General features: G+C 41.9%; 1 protein-coding gene and 1 long non-coding RNA gene across 2 annotated transcripts in view; one reads left to right on the forward strand and one right to left on the reverse strand.

Annotated features, from left to right (window-relative positions):
* IL1RAPL2 (interleukin 1 receptor accessory protein like 2) overlaps positions 1-20627 on the forward strand; it is a 705019-nt gene that overhangs the window by 295536 nt on the left and 388856 nt on the right. The window lies entirely within an intron of this gene.
* Positions 8270-20627, reverse strand: part of LOC109300795 — a 20227-nt gene continuing 7869 nt past the window's right edge. Inside the window, exon 3 of the long non-coding RNA XR_002098331.1 lies at positions 8270-9286. This is a non-coding gene — a long non-coding RNA (uncharacterized LOC109300795). The remainder of the gene's footprint in view (positions 9287-20627) is intronic.

Below are 20627 nucleotides of genomic sequence, written 5' to 3' on the forward strand. Positions count from 1 at the left end.
TCAAAAAGTTGGAAAAATTCTTCTTTGCAAACTTTCAGGTACGAAAACAAAGAGTATTTGTACCCGAAAGCCTGCAAAGTCAAATTTTTCCAATTATTTGAGTTGGTCTAATAAAAGATATCAGATTTACCCAAAGAACCTTGTCTGGATGAGAAAAACACACTTCGCTTCAGCAGCAGTTATATATGTGATGCAGAAATTACTGGATGACGTTAGATGGCCACGCCACACTCAAGTAAGAGCAGGGGATCATAATGGTCCTTTCTGACTTCTAGAAGAAACCCAAAGGGTTTTTACCTTTAAAGGCAAGCAGGCCAAGGCTTTTAGGCCTGATTATACACAAGTCTTGCTTCTACAAACTTCTTCTGAAGTTTGTGTTCAAATAAAGTCCCGATAATGGTCTTATTTTTTTTTAAATCATGGCTTAGAGCATGAAGCAGGAGAAAAACATACCTATTTCAATTAAAAAGTAAGCTACTAGCACATTCCAGGTGGTAAGTTCTAGTTAACTGCTCACAGAAGTGAAATCCAGGATCTTGATTTTTCAGTTTGGCTTTGCCCATTGATTTACCATATAGCTTGGGTGAGGTAACTGACCTCATTCAGCTGCTATGAGGATTGTGTAGATAATGTTTGCACCTTGCTTGCAGCAAATCGATAGAAAAGTCTCCTTTAATAGCTTCATTTTAGCAAGTCTAGATACTTGCTGGCTGGATTTGTGGAGTATCACTTCTAACTAGGCAGAATAGAGGTCTCTCCTTTATGGAGGAACTTAAGTCAAACTTCAAGCCCCATAGACACCAATGTCTTCCTGAATCAGAGGCTTAAAAGTATAAAGAGCATATGAAATCAATGGAAGGTAGTGGCCTAAATAGCTTGTAAAAATCTACTCCCGCTGGACTGTTCTCTGCATCTGGTCCTTGGGATGAACACTGAAAGATGCTCAGAATCTCGTCTCATATCAGCAATGCTTTATCTCCTCCCAGCGTATTAGAATCACCTTGAATTAGTGTTAGCTGTCGTCATTAGGGTATAAAAGATTGATCATATTAGAAGCTGTCACACCATATTAGCCAAAATTAGGACTGAAAATTAGATTTAAAAAGTACCACCGAGTCAAATGTTGTATCTCATCAGTACAAGCAGGCCTCACCTACCAAAGCTAACTGATTTTTATTTCCCTTAACAATGGTTACACATACGTGAACTTCTGCGTAGCATTTGCACATGATGTTGAGATTTGTAGTAGCAAAATGGATGACTTGGTTAAGCAATCTCATTGTTCTCTAGCGCCCCCGGCATTTGCTTTATAAGCAAAGGAGCAAAGCAAGATACTTCCGGCTTTAGAGATTAGGGAAGACCCTGGACCCATCAAAGTGAATGACAAAACTCATCAATTTAATGCGACTGACATTTCACTCATTGTCTTCACCAGTATGTACTTCTGAATTTGGCCGGTATATAGTAGATTCAGAAACTTCTCTTTACAAACTGAAGTACCAGAAAATTTTGTTTTAAATTCTGGATGAAGGAATTAAGGTGCTTATGTCTGAAACGAATGGAAGACAGACACCTAGGGCACTTTCTGAGTTCCAGGAAAACAGAGGAATGCTTTGCTGTGACATAGCGTATCTTTGGCTTTTCCTCCTAGATTTAAAAAAGAGTCAGCATGATCTCTCTTTAAAGTGGGGAAAGCAAAGCATCTTTCAATGCATATCTTCTGAATTGGACTGCCAAGTCAGCTATTGAATTTTAGATGAATTACATTAAAAAATAAAACTGCAGCATGAACAATGGCTCCTAAGGATCACCGAGCTAGTAGGGTTTGCATTTTTAGGCTGGTATCTCTATTCGTGCATGCTAGTGACAGAAGATCCTTGTCCTCCTAGATAAAATTTAAATTCATTTGTCCACGTGGTATATGATGTCATGTACACTGCAGTGTCTTGTATTATGCAGGATTTTGATACCTTACATAACTGCCATTTCAACCTTTGCTGGCAAGTGCTATTTCAGCAATCATCTCTGCAAAGCTGTATTAGTATTTTAGTTCTTATTATCTGGAAATCATCCCTTTTTATTGCCAGCCATTTGCCTTTTTTTCCCTCTCAAGTGAGTTCAAAAAGTGAAATGTGCACCAAAAAAAAAACCAAAAAAAAAAAAAAAAGGAAAAGATGCATGGGAAAGGATTTCCAGAATTAAACTCAAGTTTCTAGGAGGACCAATATGGAGTTTTCCAGCTGCTGAGTACCCTTCTGAAGACTCTCATTAGCTGAATGCCAATGCTGTGCACTTCTTTCTCATTCTGGCTGCTGAAGAGCCAGGCGCTCCATCTCTGTCCATAGTCTAGCTTTCAAGCAGTGGAGAGCTGGGGAGCTTAGGCCCTATCTCTTCCCTTCCTAGCCCAGCCCTGGCTCCCTGCCTGGACAAAGGTTCTTGCCAATTTTTCTTACTCTCATACAAATTTTTGATTTTGCAGACAGGATATTTTCAGCTGGAAAATTATTCTGATGGAGAATGCCCAAGCAACTCCATGTATTATGTCCGTCATTTAGTCCCCTGGCATCTACTACACCATTTTAAAGAAAGCCAGTGTGTAGGGAGTGAAGAAGCAGGTTGGTTACATGTGTCTGATCAAGAATTGCAATACATTTACTCTTTAAAAGATCAACTTTTTGCATAACTTGCACAAATGGTGGCAACTGTTGATGCTTCTGGGTCATGGTGTATGCATGAGAGCCACCCAGACCATTGATGCATATGCCTGGGTAGGAGTTTTTGGAGGAGTGGTGGCTGCCCAGACCTTCCATCCTCCCACTGAGATAGGCTCCAAAGACCAGCCTTTGTTTGGCACCTTCATGGCGGTAGGTGTATAAGTGTCACAGGCATAAAGAAGTAGGGCTGAAAGAGACCTCTAGTGTGGTGTTTCTCAACTGCTGGGTCGCATCCCAAAAGTGGGTTGCAAGAATATATGAAAGGATCACGAACAAACTTAAAAATGGATTCTCCTTTAGAGGAGAAACACGTGGGAAACTGTGGCTTTTCCCTTGCAGGCTGGCAGAGTTCCAGGCTACAAGGGGCTGTTTGGGGCCCCCCATACCTCACCCCCACCCCCTGGGTTGGGACTGGCCACTGATGTTTACGAATAGGTCCTGGTACAAAAAGAGGTTGACAGCCACTGCTTTAGAGGTCATCTAGTCCAGTGTTTCTTAACCAGTGGGACGAGTCCCACCGGTGGGACTCGTGGTTCGTGTAGGCGGGACTTCAACTCATTGCCCGATTTGAAAAAATCAAAGTTGTTTGCACAATTATAGCAATAACCATAAAAATATACTTCTTGGGAAGAGTGGGATTTTGTTTTTGTCATGGTGGGAACAGAGTTTTTTGATGAAGTGGATGGTGGGACTTAAGGTGCAAAAGGCTGAGAACCGCTGATCTAATCCAACCCCTTGCCTGAGGTCCCATACAACCATAATTTAAACTTGACATGAGACTACCCTCAACCCTGACATAGCATAGACCTAATGCCAGGACCTGCCAGAGGTAAAGCAGGGAAACCACAGCAGCCAGTCCTGTTTCTATAAAATGTCACTCTGCACTCTAGAGGTCCTGGGTAGAGAAGCTTGTGTGTCCTTTTCTCTCTTATTATAAGAAGTATATCAGCTGCAGACAGGAGTTACATGCATAATGTGTCTTTTTAAATAAGGTGGCTGGTGTATGTATACTCATTAGCTTTACATTCATATGCAATGTTCCATACTTGAGTGGCAAATGTCTGTATCGAGGATCAGAAGAGAGTCATGAAAAATGGATGGTTAGTGGCTATTAAGAAGTGAAAAAACCTGCAGTTAATCTTCAGCAAATGCAATGTACGTAAGATGATTATGCAAAAATGTTAATTTTTATGACTAAATCCCACTTTAGGGAGAAAAAAAGCCTTTAATACTCTGGCTAAAGAGTCTAGTCACACCAGATTAGCATTGTTGTACATTAATAATAAAAATAGCTGGGTCTGATTAGTGCCATGTAAAGTTTCCTGAATGGGAGATATAGCTCTTTTGAATTAAACAGTTTGAATATCAGCTGAGGATTCCCAGGGAATAATTTGTATTAAAAAGTTAAGACCTTCACTACTTTACTAAAGGAAAATCTATCACTGGTGCAGGAATTGCATAGTATTCATTTAATACCATGAAAAGGAAGGAACTTTGCAGACCACAGAGTATAATAAAGGAACATGTAAAATTGATTTTCATTAAGTAGATTACTTCTGCTTTCCTCCTGAACAGGAAAATCTTTCTCTGATCTCCAACACTTTCTGAGCTCCAGCTACCATTCTGAGTCACTGATTTATCACTAGCATAATACACACATTTCTACCTATAGACACACTTCAGTGGGAGTTGCATCTGTGGCCAGAAGTAATTAAAGCTCGGGTCTAGAGTTGGTGGTTCCAGTCTCATCTTTGCCATGGCTTTACTGGACCTTGAGAGACCATTTAGTCTCTTGATTAGTGTCCCCATCTGTAAAATGGGCATATAGAAGCACACAGTTGCAAGGCTTAGCTGTTAACTGCTTGTTAACTGTTCTAAGATCCTCTCTGTGGTGCCGCAGGCTACTGTGAGTACGCCATACTTCTGTTGCATCTCTGCACCGTTCAGGGTCAGTTCAGTACGTCTGTGACTATTCCAAACCCTGACCAATTTGGGGCCACGCTATCTGAAGGGCTGCTGCTTACATGGTCTGAAGTTAAAATCAGCTAAGAGACCCTTGCTTTCAGCTTTTGGGGTTAAATATTCCATGACAAACAGGAGAGCTTTCTCTTATGAATCCCTTGCGGAGGTAATTTACTTGCCTGGAGTATCTGCCGAAGTCCGAGTCTAGCCAGACTCAGGATTGCTTTCATTTGATTTAGCTCCTGTATGATTATTGGGGGAGGACCATTCAATTTGATTTTATTTGTGGCCAAAAACTCTAGCTTTTAATTGCATCCGCTATAACCAGCAATCTTTTATCGTTTCCAGTTGTATGCTGCAAGTAACTGCCTACTTGCTACACTGCGCTCTGTACCTCTTTCATAATAACACTGGAGCAACAAATTGATTCATCTAATGGAATAATTTAGAGGCAACGCACTCTGAATGTGGCAGGTTAATTGTGCAAGTCTCAAAGCTGTAAAGTTGTCAAGATAAATTTTGGAGAAACTTATCCTAAAAATGACCAAAAATATGGGATGTCTTTGTGGTAATTATGGGACATCTTTGTGATCAGGTCTTCCTGGTTGATATATAGAAAGTAATAACTCATTCAAAACTTAACTTGATCTGTACCAGCTTCTTTTTGGAGACCAAAATATTTGGATGGTGTATTCAGGGTTTTATTGAGTGAGCTCTGCACTTAAATCAGGACTCTAACTTTTTGTGCGTGGTCTGGTTGATGCCATGCAGACAGACATACTCTTTATAACTCCGTGCGCACAGTCATATACATGGTAGTGTAGGGTACAATGTCAACGGGCAAAGCAAATGAATTGCCAGTCTAATGTTTGGAAATTGTAAGCGAAGCTGCGGGGGTGGCAAGGGGGAATGGGTCAGAGGGGTAGAGATGGAAGACTGGATAGGCTACCAAAATCTTAATTTACTGTCTGGGATTTCTCACTTTATACTGCTTTAGCTGCCAATGTTCAGATCTGCATGAGTCCTTTCAAGGTTGGGAATTCAGTGGGAGTTATAGGTGCTCAGCAGCAGTCCCCGGGAGAGTCCCCAGCCACAATTTGGGCCCTGTCTCCTGTATTCATTTAGGTGTGTGACAGGTAGCCTGTGAGGCAGGGGTGCCAGGTGCACTTGAATGTCTCTGGAGCTTGTGCTAGTCTGGCCACTGAAGTTTCCTCGCTGGCTCGATGCTTTATAATTAGCTCTTCTTCCCACCCAGGGGATTCACTGTGAAGTTTCCAGGGCTCTCACTAAAATTTGTTCAGCTGTTACCATCATACCCACAAACCCTGAAATGTCAAATGCCATGGATATTTGGGGGAAAAAACAAGAAGAGCGTGGAATTAATGGTTCCTGTGTATCCTGACAATGAAAGTCTGTTCTACCTAGATTGAATGTTTGCTGTCCTTAGATGTCAGCCATTCACCTCTAGTTCAGCTTTTTAGTTGGTTAATTCTCTGCAAACTTCTATATAACTTCAGCTTCCAAGTTGTAAAGGCCGAGAGAATATGTACATCTACTGCTACCTTTGCTGCTCCTTCTCTTTGGAGCTCTTCTTTAATTAGGGCTTTCTCCAGAGAGAAAGAGAGTGTTCAAATATCCCTGGAACTTTTTATGGGGCTGAAGTAGACCACGTGTTTGTCCAAGTCGTATTGTTTGTCCTGCTTTACCTGAGCTGATCCCCTGGCCTTTCTGTAGCCTTGGATCCCAAAGGTGTGTAAATTGATGTGATGTTACAGAAGCAGCTGACTTCAGCCCCACCTTTGGGACAGGGAGGATCTGTGAGAAGACTGTCCACGACCTTTCAAGAAACCCAGTTGCTCCGTCTCCAGCTGTGCTGGATTCCTGTACTATAAATATTACTCATATGGCGCATAGTATTTTGGAGAGCTTTATTTCAAGCTTTCACTCTCATTCTGTCCAATATCCTATTTCTTTTATTTTTGCAGAACCATGACCTTTGATATTTAGATATTTCCCTATGCTTGAGTAGTCTGGCTTAAAAATTTCCTGGGCCCCTTGCAAATTGGAAAAGGTAACTTTCATAGCTCAGCCCCTTGAGGCTTTCTCTAGTTCACCTAAGTTCCTCTGCTTGGTCAAAAATAGATCTGTATAGCCCAGCTCACTCCAAAAACTAGTGCTATGGATAAAGATTTAGAAATGATGCAATACTCCACCATTTAAATAGTCCCTTCTGGGTTCTTTGTCTTGGTTGTGATTAGCAATGCTGGTTTAAATGCAACATGAAGACCAGCCATTTATTTTTAAATGTACCTGCTGCATACTTGTCTTCAATTCAAGCATGGAGAAATAGATGTTGCTGACACAGTTTAGGAAAAGTGACACCTTTACTATGCTATTCCTAAGGAATCTTGCTGAAGTGTTTCAGTTATAGGTAGATGTATAAAAATAACCCAAACTTCCTTCACTAAATATATCTCTCTGGACATTTTTATTTCACATTTTAAATGCTTTCCAACCATCCTGTTCTAAAGGAGGCACTATCTGTAATTAAGCAAAGCAGTGGAAAATGTACAGAGCAAATTCTGCATCACAATTATTTTGTCAACCTATTCCATATTTTCCCTGTACATCTTTTCCTTTAAAAAGTGTCTCTGCTTGAAACTTGGTCCGGTGAGTAAGACTATTGGTTCGTGTATGAATTCTCTATCTGGGGGAATTATAAATTGGTCTAGTGAGTGCTTGATTCCAAAGAATTTTTCTTCCATACAATGGGTGACATTATGAGAAAGTCAAAGGCCACTCAGCAGCGACACCTTGGCAAGATGGATTTTATTCCTGCCTTTTTCACTGACGTTTACCTTAATCTAGCAAACACGTGTGAACATATGCCAAAAGGTGGACACATCTTCCAAGAGCCTTGTTAGCTCATAGCTTTGTGTGGTTCCAAATGTATGTCCGATCTTCTCGTGTGTCTCTATTCCTAGACGGCAGATTTGGATCCCAACCAGCTAGCAATAGGATTGTGCGCTACACCCAGCTCAAGGTGTTGCAGCTTCTGTTTTGGCAGGGCTTCCCTATGGCGGTATGAGCCAGTGCTCCCAAGGAAAGCACTGTCTGGGTAAAAGATGAAAAGGATCGTTCTGTGCACTCAAGCCAACATTGAGCCAACCTGGAGAATTCTCCTTGGACCACGCACTTTGGAGTTGGCTACTTGCTCTTAGAAAACGGCGCTGTTCTGCTGATCATTACAACATGGCCTTTGGTGCATTTGTTGAAACGCAGGCTTGCTTATGGTCATGACAGAAGGAGTTAAGTTACTAGTTCAAGCCGTGATAAAACAATTTAAGAGCTCTGTGTTTGGGACCCCACCATCTTCCCTTGAGTGTGTAAGAAAAGCCAACATCATGTCTGTTGTGTATTTCTGCTTCTTTAGCAGTAAAGATTTCAGCACTTTCCACTGTGCTGTTCTAGTGGTGTATTTCACATGAGGATTGTTTAACATCCTGAGATTGTGAATTTCCCGGTCCACAAGTGGATGAAAATCTTTTTATTCAATATGACAGATACCTAATTGTACAAATCATTACAGCCACCCTGACAGGCACCTTGTTTATTCTCTAGTAGTCATTAATTATAATCGGAAAATATTCTCTTAGACATTTCGTGGAGAGGTAAGAATAATGTCGTCTGTAGCAAGCTATGAACAAACGTTAGGAGCTGGTCCAACAGCACAGGGAATATCTCTATATACCACATTCAAAAGTGACGTTAGAGCACCTGCCACTGTTTGCCAGTGTGGGCAGGGAAATCTCTCTGAGATGTTTGTAGTCTCTGGAAATTATTAATGGCCAATTTTAGCCCATTCTGAACACCTCTGCATGGACAGCACCTCTTAACCCATAGTCCAGTGTCAGCACCAACCTTGGATGTCTGGCAGTCCCCACCCCCAGCTGCACGCACAAGGCTTGCACTTCCAATCACTTAAGTACATTTTGATCTGCCAGCATTTCCAATTCTATCAGCACTTCGTATGAAATGAGTGTGCTTCATAAAGCATCAGAGTGAACACAAGAAAATCAATAAGCAATCTGTGTGATAATTAATTAGGGTGCCAGAATGAATTACTGTTTCTTCCCCTCCTGATTGGGGTCAGAGTCGCATTTGATTTGGGAAGTTGTCTGTTTTTCAATTATAGTTTGTTCTTTCTTTTGATGTGACCAGAATGAGAGACTGGCAAACAAAGTCATGTTGTACAAACCTGTCAGTCATGGGAAGTTGACAGTGCCAGGCTCTGTGTCGTGACAAAGCCATTGCTGTGGCAGCACATGTAACAGAAAGGTTACCTCTGATCATCTTTTTACAGTGGGGAGATAGTTAATGTGAAGTCAGGCAGAAGGCAGGGTAGATTTGTACAGGATAATGATCCAACTGGTCTAACCAATCTAAGTGTGCGGTGCCTAGGCTGTTTGGTTGTACCCCGTGAATTGTGGCTTTGCCACTGGCCCTTAGCATAAGTGGGCATGAACTTAATAGTCCTCCAGAAGTGCTGCATGGACCTTTGACTGTCATAGTCGTACACTGCCCAGGAGCAGATTCATTCCTTTCCAGCCCTGAAGAATAAATACAGAGGACATTTTAATTTGCTTGATTTCCTTAATTTCCTCCATTAGGCTTTAGCGTCATGTCTCAGTGCACTGTTTTGGCTGTTTATCTGCCTGTACCTGTGTCCACCAGCAATTTGGCATGAACACTAGCTCCGCCGAAGTCAAAGGGAGTTTTCACATATTTAAATTACCAGAGTTATTTGAATCTAAGATGAGTTCTTTTTCTCCAGTCAGTATGGGAGGAAAAGCCTGTAGTCGTACATTCATGTACTAAGTGGAGGTAGTAGCAGACAGCTGCTACAGCTTCGATTGGCCCTGAGTGTCTGCCTCCTTCCTGTCCCCTTCCCCTCCCCTTTTACTGGGCTCAGGCTGGGGTCCCTTCTGGGCATGGAGCACATGGAAACTGTTCCCTGCCTGGCAGGTCAGCAGTATGGATAATGCTGCGTGGCCGACAGGGGCTGCGATACAATGTGCTGTGCTCCAGAAGGGAACAGAATCTGAGCATCATGTGACAGTAATGTGGGGGAGAGGTACAGCGGCAGAGATTGTGGGGACTGAGTGGGGAGGGGAGGCTGTCGGGACCTGGAGTGGAAGAAGGAAGGCTGCAGGGGGAAGAAGTCAGGAGGGCAGGAGGCTACTTGACCCCTCCACCCCCACCGTTTTCCCTGCTGTAGCAGTGGGGGTGAGAGGGTGGGAAGGGGAGGCAGGGAGAGGGACAAATTTAAGACAACCCTACAATTATTAGATTCTGTACCTGGAAAATTATGACCAATGCATACCTTCTCCATATGTAGAATGCAGTTATTGGGGGTCAACTTAGATTTGCGTAAATATTTGCCACAGTGATCTCAAAGTAGCCACAGAATTGGTCCTGTGCTTTCTCTCTGCTTTTCTTTGCCTCGCATAAACTGCAGATAACAGATATTCTTCAGAAGTCAGTTCCATGCGTCACTGTGTCCATTGGGAAGCTAGCACTAGCTTGCCAGCACTCTCCTCCTCCAAAACTGGATTTCCTCTGAAGGCAAAGCAGCTCTGGGTATATTGTCAAACTTCTAGCAGAGCTTCCTATCCCTAGCTCCTTTCCTTTGTCATGCAGAAGACTAACTACACTGGCTAGACTAATGATCTCTCTATGAGTATGCCAGGTAATGAGATAATGCCTGCTTAACTTTCCCAAGGAGCTGCAAGAGCACCAATTCCCTCTTTCCTACCAACAAATTGACTTATATCAGCAAAATGAATTTCACAAAACCTCTCTACCAGTCCTCTAATGATAACAAATAACAGGCTTTTTATGGGATGGTAGATCAGACAAAAGCATTGGGTACCTCAGAAATATGTGCATTTAATGAGGAGCACTGGGTTGAGATGACAAGAGAACCTATGCTGACCTTGACTAGCATATGCAATCACTTAGTAATTTTAAGGCTGAGTAAAGAAAATTAGGTAACACTGATACTTTCATTAAAATTTAAAAAAATCATGAAATGCAGGATTTTTTTCCTTCCTCCCTTCTCCCCCATGCAGTTCACAGATTTATCTGTTTATATACAAGAACAAGGAGCAGTGGTCTCAAGTTACATCAAGGAAAACTTAGGTTCGATATTAGAAAAATTTTCTCACAAAGAGGGTGGTGAAGCCCTGGACTGGGTTACCTAGAGAGGTGGTGGACTCTCCATCCTTGGAGGTGTTTAAGACCTGGCTCAACAAAGCCCCGGCTGGGATGATGTAGTTGGGGCTGGTCCTGCTTTGAGCAGGAGTTGGACTAGATGTGACCTCCTGAGGTCCCTTCCAACCCTCATTTTCTATGATTCTGTGATTTATTTTATTCCAGGTGATGCTTAAAATTATTTCTGCCTTTAGCTTTCAACTTTGGGAAAGCAGAGTGCATTTTTCTTTGATATCATTACTGGCAGATTTTTTCAGTAGAACTGCCAGGGCAACTCTAGATGCTGAATTATTTTTCCTTACTGAAAGTCTAAGTACTTTTGCAAAATACTGGATACCTGCAACATATGTTAAGGAGGTTTAGCGCTTCCCAGAAACAGGTCATAGTTACTCCAGAACAGTTTGGATCAGAAAAAGTGTACTAGGAATTTTGAGATGCTCGTAGTATTTTTTTGAAGGAACAGGAACATCCTGAAGTAAATTATTCATAAGCTGATAATATCATTAATTTACCTACTTTAGGTCAGTAGCTGTGCATCTTATCATGATATCTGAACACACGTTGAAAATTTTTTTTCAAGAATAGGACTTGCATACTTGATGTTGTTGGAGCCCGACTTGATTAGTATCTGATTAACGTGGATCAGTCAACGGCTGACCTAACAGCCTGGTCTAATGGGGGTAATTTTTGGCCCCTCCCACGTTTGGCGAACTAGCTAGATATATCTATCACTGCCTTACTAGCCCAGTGACTTGGCCTGTGCTTTGGCTTATTAATGAAACTTACAAACAAGGGAAAATGAACTGAAACGAATAAAAGGTTTATTAAAACGCCGGTAAGTTTCAGCAGCAAGGACAGGGGAGAAGAAAGGTAACACAAGCAAACAGATCTTAACCTACTGAATCCAGCAGCCTGATGTGCTTCCTAACAACAGAAAATTCCTAATAACAATCTTAACAATCCTAGTGAATACACGAATGTATGCGTGGAAGGAGTGACCTAGTTGAATTTCACCTGGCACTAAAGGAACCAGGTTCCCTATCTCTTCATGTCCTAAGGAGACGGGTAATACTTGCACAGGAGTGGCGTGAGCCACTACTTCTGTGCAAGGCACACCCAGGGAGAGAAGTCTGGGGAGCCGACTCAAACAACCCTCAGCTGCAGATCACCAGAGGTGAGGATGGAGTTATACTGGAGTTAAATACTGGTGTGGACCTCCACTAGATTGTCCATTTCAACAGCTTCGGCTCAGCTTCCTCTCTATGGCTGGTCGGGTCCCGCAGGACACAATGTAGGCCAAGCAACAGCACCAGACGATCACAAGGCGTACCACCGCACCAGTCGTCCACACAACCACTTCCACCACCTCCTTGCACAAACTCCACAGTTTTTCCTTCTCTTCTACCCTCAAGCAGCTACTATTCCCCTCTCTCCTACATGCTCCTAACACATCACTACTGCACGCGCTCACATTACCACACACACTCACCCACTCACTCACCAACATGTGTCCATCAGCAAAAATCTTTATAAGGGTGTCCACACGGCCCTGAGGTTTGCACTGGGTACCGTTTTTCAGTGACTTGCAGATACTACTGCACGTGCTCTTAGTCTAGAGGTCAGGGAAGATTTATCTTCTGACCTACTTAAGACACACATGCATATGAGGCCATATAGAGGCTAGGTGATGACACCATGGACTCAGAACCATTTTGGCTCCTATGAGATGAACACCTTGCTGGGGTTGTTTGACCCCAGCACTCTTTCCTGCCACGGCAGGGGGTCGGATTAGATGATCTGCTCAGGTCCCTTCCGACCCTAGAAACTATGAAACTATGAGATAAGCCTTAGTGGGTCTGTGAGGGAGAGAGGAAGATTTTATTGTTTCTCTCTAATTCCCCCTATGAACAGACAAATCAATTGATAAAGAAGTTGCAAGTCTCCTGATCATAGTCAGCTTTTTACAAAATCTATTTTAAATGGTGGGCTTGGTGTCACCAATAGAAAAGTAATTTAAAAATTGTTTTCCATGAGCCTGGCCCTAATCTAACTTTTCTGAGGCATTCTATCTTGTTTAATAGATTGCTTCTTGGAAAACTGTATTTATCATCCACCAGATTGATTCTAAGTTGATTGCATACACACCCAGGGGAAAAAAAGACATGAAAATACTTTATAATTTTGGTGCAGGTATATTTCAAGTTTGGTTGTTAAATTAAAGGGAGCTAGTGGCTTCTTATTTCTGGTAATCCTTACTGATCTACCTGTTCCACATTTGAACCCTGAAGATGCACATACTTTTTCAAGCATATGTTGCCTGCTCAAACCAAACAAAATTGGTGCTCTATTTATAACACATCATTTGGCAGTGGGTTTTAATTAGCAGAATATTTTGGATGAATGCATTTACTTGCAGCTTCCAAGCTGAGGCTAGAGTATAGTTGCTCCTTGGTTTCTCTGAGAATCCCTCAAATATGTAGAATATAGCAAAAAAATGCAATGACTATTTATAAAACACCTTTCAAAGCCAGACTTTTTTCATCCAACCTCCATTAGGGAGCTTCAGTAGTTGTTTAAGTAAATTGTATTTGTCAGAGGTTGACTGGGAGGCACTAGGGCTTAAATGAATGCCACTTTATTTTAGAAATAGTAGATCCAGGAATTGCTCACTTTCTTCAAATGAAGAACCAGAAGGTGAAAGACCCAGGAAAGACTATGAAATGCAATTTGTGGCATAAAACACCATATTTTCTCACAAGTTACCATATTCCCTTGCTTATAATGAGCACTCCAATTCCCAGCCGGTGATTTGTGGGGGAAAGGTTATTGTATGCAAGGAAATACGGTACCACAGTACACCAATTAAAGTCATTAGAAATGGCTGTAGTAAACACTACAGCTGTTCTAAGCAGTGATAGACTAATTATCTTGCAGTTGGCTTGTCAATAATACTGCATTAAGAAAATGATTTGAACTCTGGAATGTAGAAATTGAGCAGAATGACTTTGCACACACTTCAGTAATGTCTGGAAAATGAGTGAGTATATTCAGACTCTGATCAGTTCTAGGATGAACTAGGTGACTGCTATTCTGTCCACATCAGAATCCTAAAAATAATGGATATTGGATAGTTTGCCATGTTTTATGACAACTTCAATATTCATTATACCTGTGTCATCACAAACATCTCTGTGGATGAATCTGGAGTAATCTGAATGTAATGTATTTGGGCTTTGACCCAAATTATGGACATCACTGAAAAATCCCATTGATTTTGTTTTCAGTAGGCTTTGACTCAGAATCAGAGGGGTAGCTGCATAAAGAAACTCCCAGAGGAAATGAGTCAGAACTGGATTCATTTTTTCCTAACTTGGGTCATTGACACGGTTCAGTTGGGAATCTAGCGCTCAGGTGAGCTGATATTAACCCTACAAGGACGTCGTGGTGGGAGAACTGGAAGTATTAAGTAGGTCCCTGAGAAAGGAGAAGTGAGCATCAGGACACGCTGGTGATAGGGTTTTTTAAGCCACCTGCATACTCCCATTTGGCTGACCTGACTTCATGCAAACAATTATTGATGCTTGATTTTAGACGAGTTTTCTCTCCATCTGGGTCGGTCGGCATTTGGGGGACAACACCACAAATTGCTAAAATGGGTCAGGTCAGTGGCCCGTGTACGTGAGAGTCCTCTGAATGTAGCCAACGCCAGCTGCTTCACAGGAAGGGGCCAGAAACCTCATAGTAAGCAAATGCCTCCTGTGATGTTCTCGTTCCAGTCCCCATTGTTAGAGATTGTGTTAAGCCCTGAAACGCAAAGTTTTTCTCTCCTTTCCACTATTCTTATTGTTGGCATTAGCTGGTAGAACTCTTGTTTACTTATTCTTAATCATCCTTCTTGTGATTCTTTTGTTATAATCGTAATACAGGCAATTAGTGTTAATGCAACATTAATGCTAACATCCCAGCCATTCAAAGAATCTCCAGTTAAAGAAATTAAGCGTGTTCACTTGGCTACATTGTGCAGTGGGTATGCCGTATGGTGCACATTAATAATAATAATACATTAAGGTTGAAACTCCAAGAAAACATAAATAGAAAAATGCTGCATTTGTGCAGTGTGGCATTGCCCTTATTCAGGCAGTACATTTTTGGGGAATCTGCTGATGTTAAGAATATGATTTCTCAGTCCAGCACTAGTACTATTTCATTGTATTTCATGTCCTAGATTTCACGATAGGAAGAACCCAAAGCCTAAAATGGTCGTAGAAAAATAATTGAGCTTTATATTTGAGAAGAATGGTGAGTTACAAGCTCAGCAGGTTTTGTCGGCAAAGAGTGTAAATTCCTTGATTCAAGCTCTCTGTTGAAGTCTTCACTGGGTAAGCTTATTAGTAGCTGTACAGATATTGACTGGATTATCCCTTAAGGCTGGGTCCAGACGAGCGCAGCTATGTGGTATGTGGTGCCGCAGACACGTCTGCAATGCCGTATACCGCATGTTCAGTTTTTCTCCGCACTGCAAGGGAGCAGCATGGAGTGGTTTTTTGACCTCTGGATATCTAGGGGTCATAAAAACTAGTGGAAAAAAAAGCCTAATGGTGTATGTGGTGCAGCATATGCCACCCAAAGATGGACCCTGGCCAGCTGGAGCTGCACTCTGCTGCCAGCCAGTTTCGGCGTGGCAGGATCGCCGCTGCTGCAGCCCCAGGAGGCCCCCAGACTCCCTTGTAAGGCTGCTAGGGCCAGCCCAGTGCTGGCCTCAGCCTCCCCTATCCCACCCAGGGTAACTTGCCACATACCAGAGTGTACGTGGCACAACTTTTCCCTGGGGAAAACTAACCGCCGCTATTTGTCCCCAGGGAACCAAATGTCCATGCATGTCTGCATGTGGCCTAAGTGTCCTTGGAAGTTTCTTTTTTTTGGAGCTTGCAAGCTTGGCCTACTTCAGCCTCACTTGCAACCAGCATCTAAAGATAATTTTTATCTTACCTGTCTTTTATAATCCACAGATCACAGCTTTATAATCAGTACAGCCTAGACTTTAATAAAAGTGAAGAAAATGTTATTTTTATTACCAGCATTTGGAGCCGTGTTTTGTTTATAAGAACTCCTGGCTGACACGGGTTTTGACTTGTGTTGATCCAACAGCGAGAACATTTGTTTGTTCCATCTAGTATGTGCGGTCAGAGAGACATCTCTCAGACATCTCTACTGCTTTTTTGGCCCTGTGAAGGGCCTGGTCTTGGTGCATCTGATGTTAGCTACTTCAGTGGGAGTGAATAAGAACAGAATACAAAGTCAGAGGTGTGGTGACAACACGCATTTTAGATTCAGCTTCTCTAGAGGACTTGAGGGCTAGGGACAGGCATTACACAGAAACTGGTTTAAGTAATCAGAAACTGGCTTAAACCTGTAACAGAACAGATGTTCAGTGCACACAAACCAGTTTGAAAATGGCTGAAACTAGTTTGAGAGAAACCTGGCTGAATGTAGTATCAGACTTAATTGATTTGGATCAAATCAGTTTATGCAGTGTCTGTCCCAGACTCCTCCCTAGTTTAAGTTAAATTGGAATCTTCCAGCATCCCAATTGCTTTGCAGCTCTGGGCAGGGCTCTGCTGTTTGCTCCAACCCATCAGTGCTGGGCCCTCTGCTGCCTGGCTGCAGCTCCAGCAGAGACTGCAGGTACAGAGCATCTGCTTGGCTTCCTCCTGCTTCCCCCCACCCCTCTCTGTGCAAGCAAGGATTCCTCCCTCCCCTCTGCTTTACACAGATACCGCTCAGCATTAGCTAGCATACCCCATCTGGCTATGGTCTGTGCTGTGGGAAATGGGACAAAGGACAGTGGCTTAGGGCTCTTTGGAGCTAATCAACAGGTAGCTGGTAATGTCTCTCCCTTCCTTCTTTGGAACAAGTTGTTTAAGAAGAGCCTGAACTAATGAGAGATCCTTTTGTTCAGATGATGGGGTGATAAATGCTCCCTGCTGTGTAACTAAATCCCTGCTGGCTGTCTCTTGCTGACCAGTGAGGGAGGGACCCCTCCCTAATCAGAGTATCCTTCTGAAGCCTTGCCATGCCCCCGCCTCCGCTCAGCATTATGGAAGGGAAGGGAAGGCTGCTCTAGCACCCACTGTCTTCTAGCCTGAGCCACAGCAGGCACGTGCCTGCATTTTTTTCAGTCCAGAGGGGAAGTCTGAACAGTTACAAACTGGTTCAGCCTAGCCAGGTTAGAGTAAGTGGCAACGATTGAATCAATTCAGGCTCAGACTTTTTGAATATCTGTCCCTAGCCAAGGTTCTTGTAAATCATTTTCATCTACAAGGGTCTAGTTAGGACAGGTTAATCTTTGCATCCACCTAGGCCTGTTTACACAAAGAGCAGTAAATGAAGTGAACTAACTGCAGGGGTGTATTGTATTAATAAGGCCAAATCACTCTGAGTTTTGAGATGAGATTTGAAGCTTAGAAAGACAATCCTTCAGTTAGTAATATTTCTACTCTGCCACTTAGATTCTTACTATTCCTAATGGGGGCTGCATTAAACATCAAAAATAAGTTGTTTTTTTTTTAATACTAACAACTCTTCAAAAGAAGCCTGACTTTAATAAGAGACATTGGGTCATTTCCTTGTGTAGTCTGAAGCTGTGCATTGGGAGTACATTGTTTGGGCACTGAAAACTGATTTAAGAAAAAAACTTCTATGTCTATGGAATAAAAAAAATCAATCAAAGTTGGCCTCCTTTTACACACCCTTTATGTACTCTACTCCTTGGAGGATGAAACCATAGCTTTTTTTTAATGTATTTTAAATATTTCCTCTGTTGTTCCCATCTTGGTTTTTACTTTAGTTTTAAAAATTAATTGAATACGTTTAAAAGAACTGCACTACCCCCTGATCTTGCAAAGACTTATGAATGTGTTTAACTTGTTGCACCATGAGGAGTTCCACTTATTTTAGAGGTGTAAGTGAGGTGCATGTGTGAGTCTTTGCATCATCAGATCTTAAATACAAGTTGTGCAATGTGATGTGCATGGGAGAAAACGTGCGCTGCAGGCTCTGGATTTAGTCATTGTCTAATGCTGTTAGATAATTAGTCTGTTTGGAAACATTTCTAAAACTATTAATACTACTACATCCTCCAGTGACTATATGCATGTTTTATTATATAGGTTATTCCATACAAATTAATGTAGCAATGTTTTTTCTTTCCTGGAAAAATCAAGGAGGGTAGCCATATAAATTCAGTCTACTCTGCTGACCGCTTTCTTGAATGACATAAATTAATGGTTAGCCTATAAGTGTCAGGTTATACACGAACAGGAAGAAATTATGGCATGTAAGTAGAATACCATCTATCCAAATTCCTCGGGATGTGTCAGATAGCATTGCAGCTTTTGATGCTTGCTTTGCACTGATCTAATACCCAGGAGCCACCATAAGTTAGGGGAAGAAAGTGCCGTCTGAAGTATAGTTATTTGCGACGTGAACTTTTCTGCATGCATGATAATGCTGAAGTTGTAGAATTCTTCCCACATTTTTTCCAAGAACTCTATTACTCCAGCAGCCTAAGACAAGTTAAATTAGTCTGTGGACAATTTAACTACAGGAATCTCTGCCTGCAAGCAAATCATTAATTTTGCTTAAGCTGACTCTATTACAAATGTCAGGGATGACCCACGTTTCAAGCCTAGCTGGAAAAGTCCGGTTTCAAATGAGGCTGTCTATTGATTATACATTTCTTTCCTTATCAAAAATATACCTTCAAGTTTTATTGAACTGTTTATAGATTTTTCTAAAGATCATTTTAGATGCTTTGAAGATATTTTTGTGAGCAGCCGTTACCTAAAGAAAATCTGTTGTCTGTCTCTCTTGGTGTATATATAACCACATATCTAAATACGAGTGGGCAGATAGATATATATTGCATATTTAAACATCTACATTGAGAATGTAACAGTTGTAGTTTTAAGGACTGCAGTAGTGCACTTAAGGGTTTGGCACTGAATCTCAACTCTGCACCTGTGCTTGTATGCAACAGTATAGTAATGTAGTCCACTGTCTTCTGTGTCTTTTATGCAATGTTCACGGCCTTCACACATACAGTATCTAAGCTTCAGGGCCTGAACTGTTAAACCTGAAAGCCTAAAGTTAAATATAGAAATCCATATTCAGGTGCATAAAGAGGTGTGTTTTTCAGAGGTACTGAATACTTAAGCTGAATTATTATCACAACTTATATCAAAGGTAGGAACATCTCAGGCCAAGACTTATGGAGAGCATATATGACCTCAGTCTTCTCTGTTCTAGCAGCACAAATAACCTCATATTTCATGCCCTTCATACCTTTTTCCTCTCTGTCACAAAGGTTGCTGCACTGGAAAATAATTCCAATGTCTTAAATTGCCAGCTTTAATGACATATGCAGTTATTTAAAACAGAGAGAAGCATTTGTTTTCATGTATTGCTTGTATTAAAAGGGCCATCGCTATGTTGAAATGTAACTTGGTTATTAAGTATTCTTGCTGTGATGATTCTGATCAGCTCTAAAGCCATTCAGGGTAAAGGGACTAGTTCTAAATCTTTTCTTCTTCATCTGCTTTTTATTTTAGGCCATCTAAAAGTTCACCATCTAGCTTCCAGTCTCAATAAGAATCATTGCTTGTTGACAGTGCACTTTTAGGAAAACTCTTTTTTCACTGCTTTTGTGGAGTAATTACAGAACAATTTAAGAAAGGGTTCTCTTTCCAGATGACATTTGTCTCCAGAGAGTAATTGTGTGTGGTGGTATCTTCTTGAAGCTGTATTTGCAATCATTTTAGGACTTGCAGCTCAATGAAAGCTTACTGGTGTCGTGTTTCATTAATGTGTGTCTATAGCACATCTTTCATATCAAAACGTCGCTGTGCAAAACCATGGTATGATGGAAATAGGTACATCTTTTTAAAGGCAAATGCAAATGAGAAATCGCTTTCCCTTGGTTTTATAAATCAAAGTTTGATAATCCTATTATTTTTGTAGTGTTTTTGTGTGCCAACTAGCATGGTAGAACAAAATGATTTTATGATAATATTAAATACTGAATATTAGCCATAAAATATGTATGCCTTAGCATAAGCATATCCTAGAGAATTTGAAATATGAATATAATTTTGTGACTGAGTAGAGCAATCAGTTTTTGTTCTTACATTGTTTATGGTAAAGGGCTTTGTAGGGTGGGCATTTTCAAAGGGACTTAGCCACTCTACCCTTGAGCTCTTTGAAAATCCCAACCATAATCATTCTAGACCAGGGGTAGACAAAGGCCAGCCCGTGTGTCAGTCAGATCAGGCCTGCGACAAACTCCGTTTCCCAGCAGCCCCTCCTCACCTCGCTGCTGCCAGTTTCCATGGAGACCCCAGCAGCAGCGGGGCCATGACAGTGCAGGGCCAGGGTTTCCATGGAGACCAGCCCCAGCAGGCTGGCAGGGTGCACAGCTGGGTGGGGAGCTGCTCTGGGGCTGGGATCTTATGGCAGTGACAGTGTGGTTTGGAGCCAGGGCAGAGCTGTAACCCACTGTCCACCCACCCCAGGCGGGGCATGCAGACAGCAAGATCGCAACTCTGTCCCAGCTCCGGACCACATTGTCACTGCTGCAAGATCCCAGCCCTGACTGCAATGGAAACTGAGTGCAGTGACATG

The sequence above is a fragment of the Gavialis gangeticus genome, unplaced genomic scaffold, assembly GCF_001723915.1.
Source record: "Gavialis gangeticus isolate Ggan-Ray unplaced genomic scaffold, GavGan_comp1, whole genome shotgun sequence".
Lineage (NCBI taxonomy): Eukaryota > Metazoa > Chordata > Crocodylia > Gavialidae > Gavialis > Gavialis gangeticus.